We start from the raw sequence: 14,646 nt of genomic DNA on the forward strand, positions 1-14,646 counted from the left end.
TGCCAGGCCGGAGAGCTGAATCAGCTCCGATTCTGCAGATCCTTCCCTGAGTCCTGCTGCCGAGCACCGATACTTGTGCATCCTCTGGGCCACATCAGGACTGGAAAGAGGAGTAGATATCAGGCGGAAGGATCTGGCCTTCTGCTGGTGACAGCCACCTGCATGGCCTGTTCCTGCTTTCTCTTTTCCCCAGGTGGCATTGTGCTTCCCAAGCAGTGCGTGGACCTTTCTGATGGCAGTGAGCAGCAAGGAACCGACTGGGTCTCAGCTTCCTTCCTGCCCTGCGCCTGACTGAGGGACCCTGCGACCAGCTCAGGAGGTCAGAGGTGGCCATGGGCCCAGCTTTGCCAGCTTTCCCTGCCAAAGGGAGCAGGTCAGGGAAAGACACAGCCTGGGTGAGCCTGAGCTTTACTCCTGCATCTGAGGGAGCTGTGGACACCAGCTGTGGACACGGCTCATAAAGGTGTGGGTCAGCTGTGGATGCTCAGTGTTCTTAAGCAGCCCAGCTGTACCTCCAAGGCTGCAGTCACAATTTCTCTGCGAGGCTGAGATACCCTGAGGATCACGGCATCTCTCACTTTGCTCTCACGCCCTTGCTCGCAGTCTCTGAGGAACGACTTGAGCCCTGTGCCCACGTCCTCGCTCGTGTGCTGGAGTCACTTTTGTGCCTTTTGGTGTCAGGGCTCTTGGGCAAAACGTGCCTGGACACTGCCACACATGTGATGCCTTTCTGCGGTGCGCACTGGAGGATGCAGAACTGGCTGGGTCTGCGATGCTTTATGAAGCTGCTCTGACCTATTTCAGCAGCAGGGGAACTCTTCTCACCTGGTCTAACCCTTAGAGCAGCATAGAGTGACCTGGGGATAAGTTTTTGTTTCTGCTTTCTATCCCAAATCCTTTCCTTTCCATGGAAACAGCAGAAGTGGTCCTTCAGAGCTGATTGACCCCTGCACCTGCTGTGTTTCTTTTCCCTTTTTGTGGATGAGCAAGTGCCCCTTTGGGGATGAGCATCTCCTTGCTCCTCCCATTTTACAGCTCATAGCAAGGTGCTCAAGACACCCCACAGTTGTGGGGAGCAGCTGGCACAAGAGAAATAAGTCCTGAGGCTGCAGCAAAGCTTTTGGGTCATTTGCAGTGGCTCAGTGGGAGCTTGCAGAGGCAAAAAGCAGCTGGAGATGTGCTCTACAGTTCTGTGCTGGTTTGCAGATTCCTCAGGAGTGGTCCTGGGTCATCTGGCTTCCACCAAGAGTGCTCCTCTTCTCTCCACAGATCACATCCCAGGTGCTGTCTGTCTGTCTGTCTGTGGTGGGTTCCAGAGCAAGGAGGCCTCTCCATGCCATCACTGCACATTGATTTCAGCCTGTGGCACCCACACTGGGACACATGGATGCTCCAGGAAACAGCTGTGAACCCTGGGGCTGGAATAAAGACGCCAAAAACAATGCAGAAAAGAAAAGCAGAGGTAAGTCTGAGTTTGTGCAGGAGACTCTCAGGAAACACACCTGCTAAGGTGAAGCTGGGACCATCCGGTGAGGTTTATTTTGGATGCTGCTCTCCAGCACCCATTTCGGAGCAGCCAGTGTGCTTCCCATGGATGCTCGCTGCTGTCCTGAGCCCTTTATAAGCTCAGGAGCCCCTGCTACAAGGCAGCATAGTGCAGAACTAAAATGGCATGGTTTTGTAGGAGGGAGCAGGGGCTTTGTACCAGGGAGCTGCAGGACATCCTGGGCACAGCATGGCAAGATGGGAAGATCCACTGCGTGTCTGTGTTGGCTCTACAAAACTGCACGGGGACACAGCATCTGTAGCAAGAAAACCTCTGCAACTCATTCTGCTCCTGTATCTTTTTTCAGAAATGACACAGTCCAGCTCATTGTGGCCGTGGGACACAGCGGCTCTGACAGCATCCCAGTGCTGCGGCATCCCGCTGCTGCCTCTCTGAGGGGCCAGGGCTGATGCAGAGCAAGGCAGCAGCTTGGTGCTGCAGTGGCAAGCGGAGGCGTGTGGAGTGCTGTAGGTGTGCTGGCTGTGCCCCGTCGCTGTGGGGTAGAGCTGGTGCTGCAGTGAGCCCCTGTGGGATGGTGGTGGTGCCTGGGGTTGGAGGGCTGTGCAAGCTGGCTGTCGCAGGGCTGGGGAAAGCAGGGATGACGAAAGAGATAATGGAGAGAGATTTGGTGGGGTGCCTGATTTTTTTGGTGCTCTGGAGGGTTGCTGAAGTTCATCAGGAAGCGCAGCATCTCTCCCTTGTAAACGTTTGGGGCTGAGGCAGTGGGGTGAGTGGAATGGCACAGCTGGGTCTGGGAATGATGGCTTTGGGTTTGGCCAGTCCTTGGTGGCTCTGTGTCAGTGGTCAGAAGCCGGCCCCAGGGGGCACCCAGCAGGCTTTGACAGCAGCAGAGGTGGCTGCCTGCGGGCTCTCTCTGCTCCACGCTTTGGTTCACAGGTCTTGGGCTGCTCCCAGTCGTCCTCCGTGTTCTCGGGTTGTGGTTCCAAGAAATCCTTCAAGTTGGAGAAGCATCCCCCAAAGGGGTGGCAGCTGATTGCAGTATGCATGACAGAAGGCCGTGGACACAGTGGGTGCAGGGCCCCCATCCTCAGCTCTTGGGTAAGGCTGTCTGTCTGTCCTGCCAGGGGATGCACTGTGGACTGGTCCTGCCTCACTCCAGCCTCCCCTGGATGCGTCCTTCAATCCTTGTGTCTCCGGGCTCCTGTGCTCCTTGAAGTGGGGGTTGGCTGCCAGCTGGCTGGGCTCTGGGTTGGGGTGAGTGCTGCTCGCCGCCCCATTGCCCTCCAGGCAGTGCTGTTAGTGGCAGTGCAGTGGTGTTAGTGGCAGTGCGTGCACTCTGCCTCGCTCACCTGGGCCAGCAGCTTCTTCTTGGCCAGCAGAGACATGATGGGGTGGTTGCCTTTGGAGTAAAAGCTGGCAAAGAGGCCCTTGTAGGCTTCATTGTGGGCGCAGCGAGTGCTGGGACACCCCCCAGAGGGGCTGTGCCAGGGCCGTGGGGCTGGCACATTGCTCCCGTGGCCAGCCCTGCTTGTGGGCCTCTGTTGGGTCCTCCTTGCTGGCTTCAAGGGTGGCTCCCACCTCCAGCTTTGCCATCTCTGATGCCACCTGCAACCTAAAGCAGGTTTGGGGTGTGGGTGCCAGGCTGGGTCGTGCACCCGCCCCATCCCTCTGCTCTCCCTCCGGAAGCTCAGTTCTCCACTCTGGTCTTGACCTCATCCTTCCCAGAACTCCCTCGCCACGTGCCCAGTGTGGGGATGGATACAGGGAGGCAGAGCAGGGTGTGGGGTGGTTCCCAAGGTTCACCCCTGGCCACCCTCCTGCTCCCAGCCTTTCTCCTTCTAGCTCCTGCTGCTCTTCTCACTCATCTCAGTGCCCTTGGAGACCTTGTGCTGCTTTCAGGGTTTGCTGGGAGGCAGCGGCTTGTCGTCCTCGCCCTTCAGGTGCTGCTTGTACAGGAGGACCAGCCTGCGGGGTGCGAGTCACAGCGCTGAGCCCCAGCCCCACTAAACCCCTTGGAGGGGGGAAACGGAGGCACTTGGTGCCTCTCCCCCCCACACCGCCACCCCTCGTAGTGCTGCTGGGTCCACACTTGCCCACACTGGTGCTGCTGGGGCTGCTGCCCAGCTCACCGTACAGGTTCTTCTACAGCCATCTCCCTGTTACCTGCGGAGGCAGACGGTGTGAAGATGGATGAACCCTCCCCAAACCTGGAGCACAGAGCCATGGGATGGGGGACGCTGCCTGCTTACCAGCTCGTAGGCTCCAAGCTTCTCCATGCTTTGTAAATCTTGCACAGGTTAACTGGAAAGAAGGAAGGAGTCAGGGAGATGCGGTGCACACCAGCTCTTTGTCCCAAAGGCTCCTCCATCCCCAGAACATCCTCCGTCCTAGAAGCCCCTGCCAGGTATGCGCTGTGCTTGAAGTCGAGGTCTGGGATTGGATGCGCGCCTCTCCTTCATGAGCTTGGAGAGGCTGACGAGGAAGGCCTCCTCCTCCTCTTCCTCACCGCTGGCATCTGACGGTTTTGCCAGCTCGGGGCTTGGTGCCTCGTGGGTGGGGGATGCAGGAGGAACCCCGAGGGGCAGATCTGCTCAGTGCATCTTTGGGATGGGGAAGAAGAGTGCACGCACCTGAGAATCCCTCGCTGGTGTAAGAATGTCAGCACCGATAGATACCTGTGATGGGAACTTGTGTGGGAGCAATGATGTAGTAATAAAATAGGGCAAATCCTTACGCTGAGGGGGGCACCCTTCAGGGGGTACAAAATAACCGTTTGTGATGCCATGTTTGACAGTTTGCTCTGCGTTATGTGGGTGGTGGAGCTGTGCTGATGTAATCCATTTCCAGTTGTGAACAGGATTGCTCTGGGAGCTGCTGCAGTGCGATGCGTGTTGGCTGACTGTAAGCTGAAACGTCACTGCCTCTGAATACGGATGTGTGCGGGGATTTTGTTTGTAGTTCTGGGATTTCAGCCTTGCCCTATGGCAGCTCCGAAGAGGCCTTGTTTTCCCAAACCCTGCTTTGCTGCTAAATGAGGCTGATGGGAAATGCTGTGCTTTGGGCCCTTTGCTTTTAGTTTCTGTGGCCTGTGCACCTTGGAGGGTGCTTTCTTTCACATTTTTTTGTTTGCTAGCCACCTTTTCAGTAGGTAAGATTTATTAGAGATGGTCTTGCTTTCCTGTGGTGGCTATGTGTAGGTGCTGGACCAGGGGAGGTTATCAGAGAAGGGAAGGATTTGCTGCACTATTTGAATCGTAGCCTTTTAGACAAATGGGAGTTCAGGTGCTGATACTGCACTGTGTAGCTAGAGAACTTCCTCAGGAACAATCTGGGACGTGATCCCCAGTTCCCAGTTTGAGCTTCTCCATCTGTTTCTCCCATATTGGGGCAGACCTGTATCTTGGAGGCAAGATCTGGGCAGTGAAAAGCTCAGGGGATGTTGACTGGCCACGTTAGTATACGAAATGTTCAGGCATGGAAGGGAACAGCCAGTTTACAGCTGAGTAGTTTGCCTTTCCTCTGAAATTCCTGCGCCTGGTTTCTATGAGCACTGTTATCCACTGCTTGCAGTGAGACTCAGCACTGGGTTTGGGGGGCCTGGTGCTGAGCGAGGTGTAACTGCAGCTGTGCACTGAAGCAAACTGCACCCAGCAGTATCACAGGAGCTGGAACACCTGGTGTGTGCTGGGTTTTAAACTGGACGTGCTTTAATGGGACGGGACTTGTGGGCTGCCACTCGTTCCCTTGGGAGATTTCTGTGAGACTGGTTCCAGATGCTAGGACTGCCAAGGGGCCTGCATGCCCTTCTGTCAGCGATGCCTGTTCTCAAGGCAGGCGTATAGGTGGAGTTATACGTGCCTTGTTCTCTGTCAGGTTTGTTTTTGAACTGACGAGACAAAAATGAAATGGGGCACTTTTAGCTTGGATCACTTCCGTAATGCGGTGCAGTGCGTGGTCTCACACTGAGAAGGTGATGGCTGGGGGCTGGGGGCTGCTGGTGCTCCTTAAGAGGGCAAGGAGCTGAGCTGTGCTCCTGGCTGGCGCCAGCAGGTCTGTAAATGGCTGTGCTGAGGGGTCAGGCCTTGCAGAGAGCTGGGGCCAGCAGCTGGGAGACGACGGCTTCACAGCCAGCCCTCCTGCAGATCACCATGACTGGCGTTGGGCTGCAGCCTTGCATCGTGCCTTGGGTCAAGCAGGGGGCTGGAGGCAGGTGATGTTACTGGGTGGGAGCCACCAAACCGACAGTGTTCCTCATTCCTGTGCCTTGTACAGGCTGTGGGATCTTGACTTTGTTTGTTTTAGAGTGAGTTCAAACTTCTGCAGTGCCCGGTCTGCAGTGGTTCGGTCTGTCCGCTCTTGAAGTCAGTGGGAGCCTTCCTGGTAGTTTGGTTATTCAACTGCTCCACGAGAACCTTCCCTAAATGAAAGTATGTAGCTGTGGAAACATTTGTCTGTAGGCCAGCAGGCAGAACAAGTGTGTGCAGAGGGGTTTGTGGAAGCACCTTGCCCGTTAAGGAGCCTCTCTGTGCTGTGAGTGCTTCAGTGCTGTGATGAAAATAATGCAAAGGATTCTCATCATTAATGAGCTTGTTTGTGAATGGATGAAGCGTTGTCTTAAGGGCAGCAGTTGGAGCCCATCTAATGGAAGCTGACTGGAGGTGTGTCCTGTGGCTGTGACAACCTTTGCTTTATAGCAGCCTGTGCTTTTCAGTAGCTGCTTGCCACGCTGTAATGTGGTTGGAGGGGGAGAAACAGAGCACTGGCCATTTCCCATGATGCAGATAGCGATAAGTTTCCACTCAGTCACAAAGCTCTATGGTCTGGCAGGTTTACAGTTATTATCCTAAGATTGATGTCTGAGGGGACTGTAAAGATGTGCAGCATTGAGCAATGGGTAATCATTCTGTCCTGAGATGCAGCTTCTGTGCGGCATCACAAATGCGCATCAAAGAGTTGATTCTAGGCTTGTCAGCCCTCTCCATCCTTTCCTCTCCCCTGCACTCCCAGGTTCAACGTCCTTTGCCGTGTCCTACCACACGGTCGCTTTTCTGACCTTTCTTTCCTGATGGAAAAACAGGGATGGTGACACGAGCATCATTGGAGAGGCCGTTAAACTTGTTGTGTGAGCTTTCCTTTCTTTCCCCGCAGTGCTGTTTTGATCTTGGGCAAATCCCCCTCTTCTCTTCCACAGTTTCGTCCCTGCTGGATGAGGGTGATGAAGGTTCACGCGCTGTTTCTCCAGGAAGGACTCTGGAAGGGCAGTGTCAGCTGTGTGCAGAGTTGTGGTTCGTGCCTGTTGCCCTTTGCTCCCTCTCCCTCCTCACTGAACATCACGAGTTTGGCCGTCAGGTGCCGCCGTGTCCTGCAGGACTTCCTTTTTTCGCTCTGGGTTCTCCCCAGTTGGGCCTGTTTTTGAGATGCTGTTGGAAGTAATGCTCTGATCTGGAGAGCTGGAAACCTCTTTATCTCAGAGCACAGCTGTTCACAGCTGACAAGTAATAGACTGTGTGATGGAGACTGGGAAACTACTTCAGTTTCTCTGTGGAAGGCTCAGCTGTACGGCACGAGGTACTGAGCTGGTCTGGTTTTGCTCTCACAAGGAAAATAGAGGATTCGAAAAGGATGCCAGCAGAAGTGCTTGAACACCAGCTGTGCTTGACGGGTCTCCATTCAGCGATGGCTTTTTGCCTGCTTCATTATGCTTTAAGTTCTTTAAGCCACGAGCTCCCCTCCGTGCCGTTCTCCCACCAGTCAAATTGCCCTGTTTCCTTTAGAACTCCCCCTCACGCAGGAGCTGGCGCTTTGCTGCGAGTTTTACCTCTCCCTGACTTTGTAACTCGCCACTGTTCTGTGGGCCTGCATTCCAGTCGATGTCCCTGTTGTGTCAGTGCTGTTCTTAATACTGGAAATTGCCTTTTTCCCCCTTCTGGTCAGGATGTGATGCAGAAGCAGAAGCTGTCTGACAGCTGATTTTTCTGCAGTGTTTTTCTGCAGTGCTGATGCAAATGGTGTGTGGCTGTTCAGCAAAATAAGAAGACTTTTTCACGTCCCTTTGGCTTTTACCCATGACCATTTTTTCTGCTGGTTGGCAGAGTGATGAGGCTGGGGTTGAATGATGGGATTATCAGTATTTCTAAACTGACAGATCCTTGGATACCTCAAGCTGTTGTGGTGCTTTACCAGGTGGATCAGAAACGCAGACTGGAATATCTCAGTGGCTGATTCATTGGCCAAACAGCGACGTTTCAAACCCACGAGCTCATCTGGATGTTAATTTTCAGGGGGATCAAAGCTTGTTGGAATATGGGCTGTCTCTTTCCATATTACATGCATTTTGTGCAGTTGAGTCTTGCAGTGTCTTTATAATTCACTCTTCTGCCATGAGGCGGGATGGTGCGACGTCCTGTTGTTCAGACGAACCAAGGATGCTGCCCAGATGGTGAATGAGACAGGGAATTCAATTCTGACTGGTAAGAATCCTGGGCAACAGTTAGTAGGCCGGTATTTTCTGAGATAGAATTTATCATCATGCATTTGAGATCCGTCAGTGTTTCTGTTAACGCCAGAACACTCTGGGTGTATTTTCAAAGCAGGGCTTCCAGTCCTGCTAACAAACAGTGGGGTTTGTGCACGTACCTCCATGGGCTCACGTGGAAACAGACGTGAAGCATCAGAAGATTCCTGGGTGCGTGTTTAAGGCTTACTGCGTTCTCTACAGACTGAAATGGGATTTTCCTGATGCGGTGAGTGTTGATCTTATGGAATGTTCGTACTGGGAGAAATTGCTGCTGGTGGCTGAAACAAATGCTGGAGTTGTTCAGTGCAGAGCTGTCACGGTTCTGGTCTGCCTGGTGCCACAGTGGAAGAGCCTGGGCTGTTCTGGGAGAGAACCGTGTTCGTTGTACCTAAGCAGGAGAATGTCCCTGCGCTGTTATTCAGAAGAAAAGCTGTTCTGATCAACCTTACCTCAGGATCTTGTTTCTCAAATCCAAGCAAGACAGGACTGTGCATGTGTGTGCATTGAATGCGATGCTGGTGTTTGGTTTCCGTGAGATTCCCCACATGAGTGCCTGCTGGCTCTGAAGTTGGCTCTTGGAAGGCCATGACTCAGTGTCTCACTGACAGTGTGACAAACAGGACGTGGTTCTCGCAGGTCTGTTTCCTTGCCTAGCTTTATTTCCACTGCTGGGTAACTGTCTGTGCAAGAGCTGCTCAACAAAAGGAATGAAATGCACACTTTGCTGGAAAATTAGCGCTGAGTTTTGCCCATTTCCTTGGAATGGAAAAGTGAACCTAACGTGCCTTGTTGTTACCAAGGGATTTGTTTGCTGGAGGCAAGCTGAGAAATGGTGCCTGGGGCCTGTGGGCACAAACAGATGCCAGTTTCCTATTCCTGCAGCAGCCTTTAGATGTTGCATTAGCAATGGTAGTGAGACCAGACAGATCCAGGGATGTCCGTGCCCGAGGCTGGAAGTGAAGCTGGAGAAAAGCAAAACAGTTGACTTAAAGCATGTGTGCTTAGAAGCTGGGAAGCAATGAGAAGTGTCTTCCTCTGTTCCCGTGGCAGTTCTGCTGAGTAATAATCACTTGGCAAACAGCAGCAGCGTGGTAGGGGAGCTCAGGGTTGCAGTTTAGGAAGAGGATAGTGAGAGAGGCGAGAGGCTTTGCTAATGCTTGGCTGGGTGTAAGAAATGTTCTGCGTTAAGAACGTGTTTCGTATCAAACAATGTCAGCGGTCCACAGCATTTGAGGTACTGAACTCAGTGCAAATGAGAAAAGCTGATGCTTTTTGTCTGCTTGGTAGTGGAACAAGGAAAACTGAGGAAGGTTTTTGGCACAACTTTATTCTTCACATCTTTCCTGGAAAAAAAAAATTCAGGCGGCCAGGGCTCTGTCATTTATTCCTTCTGAGCCCTCGGAGCTGGATTTCTGCTCTTGGCTTTTCACAGGAGATTGGGCCAACAGAAAAGAGCTGATCCAGGAGCTCAGCTGGATCCAGGCTGACCTGCTGCTCAGTAAGTCCCCTCCAAGCTCAGCTAAAAACTTCAGTTTCCTTCTCCAAGTCACATTTGTCTGAGTTAAGCAAGCACTGAAGCAGATCTGTTCACCTCTGCTTTTCTTTTTAAGTTGCTCTTTCACTTCTGGACCTCCTGTAAGAATGACCACATGCTTTGCTTCTTGCTGATTCTGGGGTATCACAGTGCAGTTTCTCAGTCACGTATCTGGTCGTGAGCCATAGTTAAGGACGGAGGAGCTTTTCCTCCCTGCACATCTGCTGCTTCCCTGGCTTTCAGTAGAAACCCCCTTGTGAGCAGTGTAAGGTAGGGCTGAAGCCCTCCGCTGAGCAGCACGGTGTGGCTGAGTGCTGACACCGTGACTGCAGGGTGGGCTGGTGCAGCACACAGCTGTGATGGCTCTGTGCCGTCACTGATCCACTCCTTGTTCAGCTTAGTGACGTTATTTTGGTTTTGTGTCTCACTCTGAGAGGTGACTGCACTGCATGAAGGCAGCACCAGGAGAGAAACAGCTGTGCGGCACGATTTGGGAAGGGAACGTCTGAGTGCAGACTCCTCTCTAACACGACAGCAATAGTGAGCTTTGGGATCAGGGTGTTTTGCAGAGCTCCTGGTAGGAGTTGCTCTCTGGAGCCACAGCTCTGCAGTGAGGAGCCTTAGTCTGCCTGGGTGGGTGTTTGCCCCTGCACCATCAGCTGCAGCAATTCCACTCAGCAGAAAGCATCCCTGCGCACCAGGGGAACAGAGAACTCCAAAACCCCAACCGACCTACTGACTGTTATTGGCTGTTCTCCCCTTCAACATCAATAACTAGATGCTATTGGCAGAGTCTGGGAATAGCTGAGAGCTTTTTTCCCATCTGCTACACTGTGCGTGGCTCTTTAAAGGTGTGACCTTATCAAAGGTGGACTCAAAGCACAAATAGAACTGAAGGCAGGCTCTGTCTAGTTCAGATTCCCTTCAGTGGACCGTGGTGGCGGTGAGCAATGGCTGTGCTGCTGAAGTTCATTCTGTCCTTCAGCACGGTTTTATCAGCAGTTAGGATGTAAAAAGCAGCGCTTATTGGCTTCAGGATCCTCCAAGCTTTCTGGCTGGCACTTGCTTACTTGGCCTAAAAATCAGGCAGGCTTTATACTCCAGCTGTAGTATTGACGTAGTGCAGTTTCACCTGCCGCATTGGGAGAAGAGGCATTGATGCCTTCTTAATGGGATTGCTGGTTAAACTGCAGCTGCAGGACCTTTACTGAGTGGGATTGTTGGAGGAGCAGCTTGCTGTGACTTGGAGCTGACAGCGTGGAGGTTGGCAGCTGTTCCATTATCCCCACGCCATCAGGATCCAGAAGCACTGTGCAGAGAGGGGTACCAGGAGGATGTGCTTACTTGCAAAAAAGCACTTGAAAACTGTAGGTATTTTAAGGAGAGAAGCTGGAAATGGTTTTTGGTGAGAAACCTGTTTTTCTAAAAGATGCTGATTGTGACTTAGAATGTCGCTGTGCCCTTTTGGTTTCAGCTGTGTTGGCTGACCGGGAGAGAGCTGAGCTGCTGCTTTCAGGGAGACAAGGAAAATGCTTTACAAATGTTTAGCACCCGAACTCCTTAACAAACTAAAATACGGCACCTTTCACGTGGCCACCTGCTTGCTCTGTAGTCTTGCATTTCTGCCTGAGATAGGTGCAAATGTTACTCTAGGAAATGAGCCCATGAAGGCCTAGTTGATCAAATCAGTTCAGGGTCACTCTGCTCCCTTACAGTACATCTGCAGCTCGGCCAGAGGTGTGAAGGCTGCAGATCTGACTGGGGGTCTTGAAATTAGTTCACATGTGCAGAGGGGGGCAGCAATGACGTGTGGGTGCCCGACGGCCCCATGTCTTTGTGCAGAGCGAGCAGTGGGTGCTGCCTGATAGGAACACTTAGAAAGCTGGCTCTGGCAGCTGGAGCGCTGGGGAGTCTGGTGTGTGTGTACGACCTCGGGGGACAGTGCTTCATCTTTATAGGAGGTGCATGTAAACGTGAGAGGGCAGAACTTGGTCTGTAAATAGGAGCTAGTTGGGAGCAAGCCTTTTCCAGAGCCGGGCTCATGTCATGATAGTTTTCATTTCTTCAGCCAGACACAAATCAAAGTCACAGTCCTAGAAATGCTTACGTGGAAGCTTTAAGATTCACTAGGTGCTCAAAGTAGCCTGCAACTGCAGGGCCTTTTGCTTGAACACACATCGAAGCTTCTTCAGTGCCTCTGGGCACCGAGCGTTTTGCTCTGGTGATGCATGTGTGCTGTTGCACCTATTGTAAACCTCGGCGTCTCTTTCTGTTCCCACAGTCCGGTGCTCTTTAACATCTTTGTCAGTGACATCGGTGACGGAATGGAGTGCACCCTCAGCAATTTGCTGACGACACCAAGCTGAGTGGTGCGGTTGCCGCAGTAGAAGGAAGGGATGCCGTTCAGAGGGACCTCGACAGGCTGGAAAGGTGGGCATGGGTGAACCTGATGAGGTTCAGCACGGCAAAGCGCAGAGTTCGGCGCTTGGGCCGGAGGAATCGCAGGCGTCCATGCAAACTGGAAGGAGCGGTGCTTGAGAGCAGCCCTGTGGAGAGGGACCTGGGGGTCTTGATAGACGGAGAGCTGAACGTGAGCCAGCAGTGTGCCCTTGTAGGTCGGAAGGCAAATGGTATCCTGGGCTCCATCAGAAGAGAGGTGGCCAGCAGGGACAGGGTGAGGTGCTGGAACAGCTGCCCAGAGAGGCTGTGGATGCCCCGTGCATCCTGGAGGTGTTCGAGGGCAGGCTGGATGGGGCCCTGGGCAGCCTGGGCTGGTATGAAATGGGGAGGTTGGTGGCCCTGCCTGTGGCAGGGGGTTGGAGATTGGTCATCCTTGAGGTGCCTTCCAACCTTGGCAATGCTGTGGTCCTGTGATACCAAACCTTTGAATCCTTGAGCCGTTTCTCGCTGTGACTGCTGTTCCTCTGTGGTATGCAGCACTCCTGTGTTACCTGCTCACCTGGAGCAGATCTGAGAGGTGCTGCCGCCTGCAGGAATGAGAACAGGCCTGGGAGGCTGGAGGTGGAGAAGTTGAGTTCTGGCTCACAGGGCAGCTTGAGCAAGGCGCTTTGCCCTTCTCTTTCATTTTCCTCACCTTTGCTTGGAAAACAGCAGGAGTGTTTCCCTGCTTGCAGAACAGTTGATTGAATCCCTTCCAGATCTTTGGAAATGTGGCATGCTGTGGGACATAGATGTCCTTTAGTGGCAATCAGCAGTGAGCTGAGAGAGAATGGTCCTGCTTGGCCTGGAATGGTGCCCGTGCGCTCGGCGCTTTCTTCTCTTCCACTCCTGTTTACCCGTGGTTGCACAGGAGACGCAGCAGAGCTTGCTGTCTCAGCTGTCCTGTGCATGCCAGTGGAGATGGATCCAGACCTGGCTTCCCACGAGTCTCCTTGGGACCTGACATACCTGTTAGTTGTTCAGCGTTGCCAAAACCCTCACTGTCCACTGAACGTTCGTGTAGGAGAATCCTGGCCTCACCTTTCGCTGTTCTTCTGCAGTTCCACCTCATGAGCACCTTTCCTACAGCTGGGGAAAAGGCTGGCAAACAAACAGCACAAAGACCACACCTTGGTTCTTGAGAGTCACAGCACTGTGTTTATTGCAGGGAGTGCAAGCCAACTGCCTGCTGGAGCAATCTCTTACCTGAGAGCAGCCGGTCTGACTGTAAGCCAAATAGTCGTTTTGTCCTCTTGGAGTTGTGTAGAAAACCTGTTGCTCCTTTGCAGTTTCACTGGAGGAAGGTATTTATTTTTTTTAATGTCCTATAAAATATCTGACCCAGTTGTAATTCCCTGTGTATTTATCCAGGACCTTTTCTTCTCTCTTCTTCCATCTCTAAGAAAATCCATTGGGTGGGGAAGCTGTGCGTCAGTCTGCAAGACTTCTGCCCCAGCCGTGCAGGTGGAGCAAGGAAAGGCTCCCGCTTCTGCTGACCTCCTTTGCAGCAGCTTGCTCTCATCCTCCTGCGTAACCCGGGATTGGACTCGCTCAGTATCCTGGGAGGGAGCTTGTCAAGAAGGACTCAGTGTGCTGGGCAGCCAAGTGCAGCCACGTGGCCTGGTATTTTCAGGGCAGATCACGTAACGAATCCTGAGTTGATGGCAGCGGTCGCGCCGGTAGAGTTTGGGGCTCTCCTCACAAGAGCTGTGCACGTAATGCCTCCGTCATTTCTGAGGGAGGAAGGCCGAGGGATGGAATCCTTTGGACTGCGTGCCTCTGGCACTGATGGTGAGCGGATGTCAGCGGTTCATGGGATGCGAACAGCCTGCGTGCTGGGCGTCTGCACAGGCACTGATAGGAGAAGCTGTGGGGCGAGGGGTGTCAGCTAGAAAATGGTAGTCACGTCTGCTGATCTTACGGGCCAGAGCTATTCCTGGACATCCTACCCCTTTTGTCATCAGCAACTTCCCTTTTGTGCATTCACGGTGATTTAATCACAGTTTCTGTTTCACCACGCAGCGCTCTGCATGAATGTTTGCAGCCTCCCTGCAAAGCTGTCGTACGTTGAAGCTTTTGCATGTGAGTGTCTCTCTTTTCCGTTTCTTCTGCTTCTCTGCAGTTGGTTCTCTTGTGGAAACAAGGAGCAGAGTCTGTTTTCAGCTCTGCAGAGCAGAAGAGCAGCTCTCAGGCTTTGTAAAAACTGGCACCACTGGGAGAACTTGACTGCTTGAACCTTCTGCTTGACTGTATGTGGAAGGCAAGTGCGTGTTACTTTTCCCTGTCCTCAGTTTGAGGTGCTGGCTTGGCTTTTTTTCTTCTCCAAAAGTCAGTAACGTAGCTGAAGAAAGTACAAGCTTTTCTGCACAAATTCGCCCTTGATCTTTAGTAGCGAACTGGGAACAACAGATTTGTTTAACGTAAAGTGCTCTGCCTAAAACTTTCTCAAACCCAAACAGGACTTATGGTCATGTGGGAGCAACTTAACTTCAGCACCGTGTGCCAACCATGGAAATGAAGGTAGGAGCGAGCTATATCCTGTAGGATTTTGGAGGGGAAAAAAGCAGGTGATAAAGTGGAACAGAAGAGGTTCCAGGTGGGGAGTCTCAGCCACCTGGAAATCAAACAGGCGTAACAGTGCGACCCAGC

General features: G+C 52.7%; 2 long non-coding RNA genes and 1 pseudogene across 3 annotated transcripts; 2 read left to right on the top strand and 1 right to left on the bottom strand.

The window, feature by feature from the left end:
- The first annotated feature begins 15 nt into the window (after positions 1 to 15).
- On the top strand, positions 16 to 1,456 carry LOC128084830 (uncharacterized). 2 transcript variants are annotated; one of them, XR_008208698.1, is made up of 2 exons: positions 16 to 319; positions 1,207 to 1,456. It is a non-coding gene; the product is annotated as an uncharacterized LOC128084830 (long non-coding RNA). The 2 variants fall into 2 exon arrangements; XR_008208699.1 differs by having other exon boundaries at positions 1,282 to 1,456.
- Positions 1,457 to 1,662: 206 nt separating this feature from the next.
- Positions 1,663 to 3,100, bottom strand: LOC128085133 (AT-rich interactive domain-containing protein 5A-like; annotated as a pseudogene).
- A 275-nt stretch (positions 3,101 to 3,375) lies between these two features.
- Positions 3,376 to 13,171, top strand: LOC128084831 (uncharacterized). The gene is made up of 3 exons (XR_008208700.1): positions 3,376 to 3,911; positions 11,840 to 11,988; positions 13,059 to 13,171. It is a non-coding gene; the product is annotated as an uncharacterized LOC128084831 (long non-coding RNA).
- The last annotated feature ends 1,475 nt before the right edge of the window (positions 13,172 to 14,646 follow it).

Source organism: Tympanuchus pallidicinctus, unplaced genomic scaffold (genome assembly GCF_026119805.1).
Source record: "Tympanuchus pallidicinctus isolate F22 unplaced genomic scaffold, pur_lepc_1.0 scaffold29, whole genome shotgun sequence".
In the NCBI taxonomy this organism is placed as follows: Eukaryota; Metazoa; Chordata; class Aves; order Galliformes; family Phasianidae; genus Tympanuchus; species Tympanuchus pallidicinctus.